Source organism: Chaetodon trifascialis, chromosome 3 (assembly GCF_039877785.1).
Source record: "Chaetodon trifascialis isolate fChaTrf1 chromosome 3, fChaTrf1.hap1, whole genome shotgun sequence".
NCBI classification, from domain to species: Eukaryota; Metazoa; Chordata; class Actinopteri; order Chaetodontiformes; family Chaetodontidae; genus Chaetodon; species Chaetodon trifascialis.
The window spans coordinates 30824732-30831957 of NC_092058.1; the positions used below are offsets into that span (position 1 = coordinate 30824732).

Sequence of the window (7226 nt, forward strand, 5' to 3'; positions counted from 1 at the left end):
GTTCCCACCTGCTTCAAGACAATCACTATTGTGTCCCTGTATCTCAAATTCTGCAGTGCCTAGTCTGAATGACTATCTCCCTGTAGCACTCAGCCTCATTCTGTGCTTAGAGAAGTTGGTTCTTAAGCATATCAAGGACAACATCCCAGCCAGCCTGGACCCTCCTGTTTGAATTCAGAATAAACGGATCGACAGAGGATACCATCTCCACTGCCCTCCACTCAGTCCTCACACACTTTCAAAATAACACCACCTACATCAGAATGCTGTTTATTGATTTCAGCTCAGCTTCAACACAATCTCCCAGATGAGAGTGATTGGCAAACCAGGGTGGGCAACATGAGGATTTCACTGTTTTCAAAAGTCTAGCAATGACTGGAACTGTTAACGGAAATCCACTGTAAAGATTTAGATCACACAGAAAACTGTAAGATTATTTGGATATTTTGTCTGTTGCCAATTTCCTCATCTCATCTCATCTCATCTGATCTCATCTCATCAACCGCTTGTCCTGGGTCGGGTTGCGGGGACAACAGCTTCAGCAGGGGACCCCAAACTTCCCTTTCCCTGGCCACATTAGCCAGCTCTGACTGGGGGATCCCAAAGCGTTCCCAGGCCAGTGTGGAGATATAATCTCTTCACCTAGTCCTGGGTCTTCCCCGTGGTCTCCTCCCAGCTGGACATGCCTGGAACACCTCCCTGGGGAGGCGCCCTTGGGGCATTCTTAGCAGATGACCAAACCACCTCAACTGGCTCCTTTCAACTCAAAGGAGCAGCGGCTCTACTCCGAGTCCCTCACAGATGACAGAGCCTGACTACCTCCTCCGTAGAGGTCAACAGTGTCCCATCCTTACTGTACACAGCTTGGATGGTTCCCCGCTCCGAACTCCTCCCACACCTGCTGCTTTGCCTCCCCTATGGTGGAAGCTGCTGCCCGTCTGGCCTGTTGGTACCTTGCAACTGCCTCTGGAGTCCTCCGAGATAACATATCCTGGAAGGACTCCTTCCTTAGTCAGATGGCTTCCCTGACCACCGGTGTCCACCACGGTGTTTGAGGGTTACCGCCCCTTGAGGCACCCAAGACCTTTAGTCCACAGCTCTCTGCTGCAGCTTCAGCAATGGAAGCTTTGAACATCACCCACTCAGGTTCGATGCCCCCAACTTCCACAGGGATGCCAGGAAAGCTCCGCCAGAGGTATGAGTTCAAGATCTCTCGGATAGGGGCCTCCTCCAGATGTTCCCAGTTCACCCGCACCACACGCTTGGGTTTACCAGGTCTGTCTAAAGAGTTCCCCCACCCTCTGACCCAACTCACCTCCAGATGGTGATCAGTTGACAACTCTGCCCCTCTCTTCACCCGAGTGTCCAAAACATGCAGCCTCAGGTAAGATGATGCAATAACGAAATCGATCATCAACCTTCAAACTCGGGTGCTTTGGTACCATGTACACTTATGAGCGTCCGTATGTTCGAACATGGTGTTCATTATGGACAGTCCATGACTAGCACAGATGTCCAATAAGAATCAACCGCTCGGGTTCAGATCAGGGAGGCCAGTCCTCCCAATCATGCCTCTCCAGGTGTCTCCATCGTTGCCCACATGTGAGCTGAAGTCCCTCAGAAGGACTATAGAGTCCCCTACCAGAGCCCCATGCAGGACTCCACTCAGGGCCACACTCACTTTTTTGAATGGCCAGAAAAATGCTATATCTTATAGTTATTAACAACAATTTGAGGATGTTTTACACTACAGCAGAAAGAAAACTTGAACAGCAACATAATGTATGTCAAAGCAGCCACAGCAACTACACAATTAATAACTTGAAAACATTTTACATGAGATACATGCGAATAGCGGGGAGCAGAACAGCGAGAGACAGTGTCTGGAAGTGGGCTAGAGATGTGACCCACGACTAATTCATCATAGTTGATACATTGAGGAGCCAAGTGAAGAATAAATGTAAATCTACAGTAACTCTTTGCCACTGTAAACAGAGACTCAAGTCTTGCCTCAAGTGTCTCTCTCTATCTCTCTCTCTCACTCTCTCTCTCTCTCTCTCTCTGTCACACAGTCTATCACTCGCTTACTCATATTTGTTATAGCACCGACAGTGAGGCAAACTTAGCACTCTGGGCTTGTGTACCACACACTGCAACTGGATATTGCACAGAGAATGATCCACTGCTCAATGTCAACAAAACCATTGGGCTGATTGCTGCTGAAGACTGAAGACAAAGACACACACCCCTGTCTTTATCAGTGGAGCTGAGGTGGACCAGGTGAACGGTTTCAGGTTCCTAGGAATCATCATGAAAGAAACCTGAACCTGTCACACATCTCCACCCTGGTAAAGAAAGCTCACAAACAGTTGCATTTCTTAAGGGAACTTTGTGCCAAGTTCTGTGAGCTTTCATAGAGAAGCGATAGAAAATAACCCGAATGGAAAAACTACCAATTGGCATGGGATGTGCATAACCCAGGAAAAGAGGGTTATCAAAACCACACAGAACATCATTTTTACCCTTCTGCCAAGCATCAATGATATTGTTGAGGTGAGCTGTCAGCACAGAGCCCAATGGATACTAAAGACAATCCCCACCCCAACCATAGCGTGCTCACCCTGCTGCCATCGGGCAAGTGTTACAGAAGTGGATGTGGTAAAATGCATTTATAGAGCACTTTTCTAGTCTACCAGCCACTCTCAGCACTAAACAACACACGCCCCATTCACCCATTCAAATACATTCACAGCAATTTGGGGTTTAGGATCTTGCCCAAGGGCACTTCCAATACGCAGACTGAAGGAGCTAGGTATCAAACCCTGGCCTGTTAGATGACTCGTTCTACCCTCTGAGCCACAGCCGCCCCAAGTATCTGCTGCATTACCACGACAGAGGAGCTTCTTTCCACAGGCTGTGAGACTCACAGCACTCCACTTTTTTTTTCTTTCTATAATGTGTGTAGCATAAATGGGCTAATGCTTACAGATTGACAAATAAATGAAACTTGAAAACTCCAAACATTACCAGATGACATTTAATCAATATATTTTAGTAACACAACTGCACATCACACTCTCTGGGCAGACAAGGATTTTTTTTTCTCAATGCACATTCCTGCTTTATGAACATTACGCAGTAGCCAGGTCAGAGGTTAGCCTACAATGAATATTCTGTTGGCTACATTAGTGGAGGCAGGTGGAATAAATAATTCATCCATCCATCCATTATCTATACCGCCTATCCCTTTCGGGGTTGCGGGGGGCTGGAGCCTATCCCAGCTACAATGGGCGAGAGGCGGGGTACACCCTGAACCGGTCGCCAGCCGATTGCAGGGCCACATGTAAGGACAAACAAACATTCACATTCACACCTACGGACAATTTAGAGTCATCAGTTAACCTAATGAGCATGTTTTTGGTCTGTGGGAGGAAGCCGGAGTACTTGGAGAGAACCCACGCATGCACGGGAAGAACATGCAAACTTCACACAGAAAGGCCCCGCCTGACCCGGGGATCGAACCGGCAACCTTCTTGCTGTGAGGCACGCGCACTACCTGCTGCGCCACCGTGCAGCCCATAAATAATTCAAAATATCATAATGTTTAAACTTATTCATTAAATATAAAAACGCACCACCAATAAGTCACATCATTCTCAATGTTCAATTTAAATGAGCATAAATGTCAGTTTTGTTGCTGGACAATATGTAATTGAAAAGAAGTACAACCCATAGGCAAGCATGAGCGCTGCCGCCAGGGCAGGGGCAGAGGACTGACTGCTAAGGCAGAGGGGGTCCTCCAAGTGCCTTCAACCCTCCTGACAATCATCGGACTCGGGCCAACCAGGTTTCCCCGTCTGCTGCTCGCAGGGTGGCCTGGTTGGCCCTGGAGGCCGACCCATGGGTGGTTTCCACCATGACCCACGGGTACCGCATTCAGTTTTTGCGCCGACTGCCGGTTACAGGAACACCCATGTTTACAACAGTGACCGATCGTCACCAGGGGGTGGTTCTGCAGGCAGAGCTGTTCGCTCTCCTGGAAAAAGGGGCCATAAGGGAGGTGGCCTCAGGGGATCAACAGGCTGGGTTTTTCTCCCGCTACTTTCTGGCCCCGAAGAGGGATGGAGGGCTTCGCCCAATTCTGGACCTCAGGGGGCTGAATCAGTATCTCCAGCCCCTGCGATGCCGGATTTTGACGGTCCCCAGGGTGAGACAGGCAATCTCTGCAGGAGATTGGTTCGCCACTATAGACCTGAAGGATGCCTATCTCCAGATACCCATCTGGAGATGGGTACTGGCGCTTCCTGCGGTTCGGCTTTGCCGGCAAAGTATACGAGTTTCAGGTGCTGCCGTTCGGTATTTCTCTGGCACCACGCACCTTCACTCGATGTATGGATGCGGTTCTCTCCCCCCTGAGGCGCAAGGGCATCAGAATTTTGAACTACCTCGACGACTGGCTGTTCTGCACAGTCTCAGAGGAGCAATGCCGCCAACACGTAGCCCTGCTGTTGGACCACGTTCGGAGTTTAGGCCTGTGCCTAAACTACAAGAAGAGCAGGCTCGAACCGGCCCAGGTGACCTCCTTCTTGGGTATGGTCCTGGACTCGAGGAGCGGTACAGTTGCTTTGACCCAGGAGAGGCAGCTGGCCGGCTGCGCGCTCTGGTCAACTGGTGTCTCTGCCTTAGCCTCATGGGCCTAATGGCAGCCATGGTGCAGGTAGTCCCTCTCGCCCTCTTGCACATGCGGCCTGTACAGAGGTGTCTGCTGAGCTTGGGTCTGTGCCCTCAGAGGTCCCACAAGACCAAAGTACTGGTCTCTCGGAGGCTCCACAGAGCCCTACGGTGGTGGAAGGTCCCCGCGAACATCAGGGCGGGCCGCGATCTGGGTCCAGTGATCTATCGCCAGCTGGTGTACACCGACGCATCCCCAGCAGGGTGGGGCGCGGTACATGAAGGCTGTGGGTTTAGCGGTGTCTGGACCGGCCAGTAGCAGGGTCAGCATATAAATGTCCTGGAGCTGAGGACGGCTCTTCTCACTCTGCGTCATTTCTTGCTGAGACTGAGGGGTCATCGTGTGATTGTCTGCACCGACAGCATAGTGGCGGCCGCTTACATCAACAGGCAGGGGGGGCTGGGCTCCCCGGTCCTGTGCAAGCTGGCTACAGTTCTCTGGCAGTGGGCTCACCCCCTCTTCCTCTCCCTCAGAGCCGTGTATGTGCTGGGGGTACTGAACTCTGCGGCGGACATCATGTCGAGGGGGGGCCCTCAGCCAGGGGAATGGAGGCTCCATCCGGAAGTGGTTTCCGAGATATGGCATTGCTTCGGCGGGGCAGAGGTCAACCTGTTCGCGTCAAGGGAGTCATCCCATTGCCCGCTCTTTTTCTCACTGCGGAACGACGATCCCCCCTTGGGCTAGGATGCTCTGGCTCATCCATGGCCCAGGGTTCTGCTCTACGCCTTCCCCCCTTCGCTCTTCTCCAGCCTCTTCTTCAAAGAGTTCTGGTGGAGCATGTGCAGGTGATATTGGTGGCGCCTCTGTGGCCCCACATGGCATGGTTCTCAGCCATTCCACCTCTGCTGGACGGACCACTGTGGGAGTTCCCGTGCCGGAGGGACCTTCTCTCCCAGGCGAACGGAGCCCTGTTCCACCCCTTTCCAGTAGGGCTCAGGCTGGTGGCTTGGCCCCTGAGAGGGACAGGGTGAGTGAACTTCATGCATTTTTCAATGCATGGCGACTTCTGCCGGTTCTCCTCGGATGGTTCTAGTGTCGTTCTGAGACCCAACCCAGCCTTCCTGCCTCAGGTCCTCACTGAGTTCCACCTGTCTCAATCAGTTGAGCTTAGGTCTCTCTCCTCTCCTGATGCTGGTGAGGACGCTGAGCAGGGTCGACCTGCTCTGTGCCCGGTGAGGGCCTTGACGGAGTACATTCGGCGGACTCAGGCTATCCGGAAGTCCGATCAGCTCTTTGTCTGTTACAACCCTGGACGTCTGGGAAGACCTTTGTCTAAGTCCAGACTGTCACACTGGGTGGTGGACACTATCTGTCAGGCTTACGTCCTGTCGGGTGTGCCTGTTCCATCAGGGGTCCAGGCGCACTCCACTCAGGGTGTGGCTGCCTCCTGGGCCTTGTGGCGGGGGGCCTCTCTTGCCTCCATTTGCTCTGCCGCCACATGGTCATCCCCGTCGACCTTTACCAGGTTCTACCGTCTTAACGTCGCTGCCAGCCCCTCCCTTGGGGAGTGGGTGCTGGGCTCGGCCCGACGGTAGACACGTTGTCTCCCCTCGGCCTTGCGCCTTGTGGGCCGAGTGAGCGGATTCCCTGTGGCCAGCCTAGCCCCTGCGTCTTGCGGGGCCCCTGGCTGGTTCCCTTTGGTTGCCTTGCATCTTGCGGGCTTCCATGGCACCCCTTTCCATCTCAGGATGGGCCCTCGCGCCTGGCGGGGTCTACTCCTGTGTCTTGTATATATTGTATATTTGTACATAGTTCGTCTGTTGCACGTTGTGGTGTGGGATTGTGAGCTGCACTGTCTCCTCACGGGAGTCTTAAAGGTCTACCCCGTACATATGGAATATGTAACGGAGTGGAGAGATAGAGAACATGTGGTTACTGTGTAACCTTGGTTCTCTGAGTGAAAAGACTATCTCTCCAGTCCTTAGGCCGCTCGGAGACACGTTTCGATCAAACTATCAGTAATCGCATGCCAGCGCTGGCGCTTTGTAGCTACCCAATAGGGCGTGGCCAGGCAAGACAGTGTGTCTTAAAGAATTATCCAAGTACCCTGACAAGCAGCGGGGGTCATATCCCCGTACATATGGAATATGTAACGGAGTGGAGAGATAGAGATAGATAGATTTTTTTTTACTGGGGTTCAGGGTTGTGGGTTGTGTGGCAAAGCTTATGTTTGCATCCCACATGTGCAATGTGTAGGTGTAAGGCCTAAATTAGCAGCTAGCTATTACTGAGTTTCTAATAAGCAGTCTTAAAAATATAGGAATTATTTGAAAACATCATTTTGGCACAAATAGTCTATGTAGTATTACTGCATGGTGATGAATGAGTGTGTGCTCAGTCTATTCAAAACAGGGTTAGAATTTATTTATATTTTAAATATAACTAAATGATTCTAAGAGCAGCAACAGTAATGTTTACAACAGCAAAGTTAAAAGTTAAAACAGCATATTTAGATAACGCAAAGCCTCATTGTAAACATGTAATATGTAAATAT

General features: G+C 51.3%; 1 pseudogene; it reads left to right on the top strand.

Moving 5' to 3' along the window:
* The first annotated feature begins 1118 nt into the window (after nucleotides 1–1118).
* Nucleotides 1119–6267, top strand: LOC139328694 (uncharacterized; annotated as a pseudogene).
* Nucleotides 6268–7226: the final 959 nt, after the last annotated feature.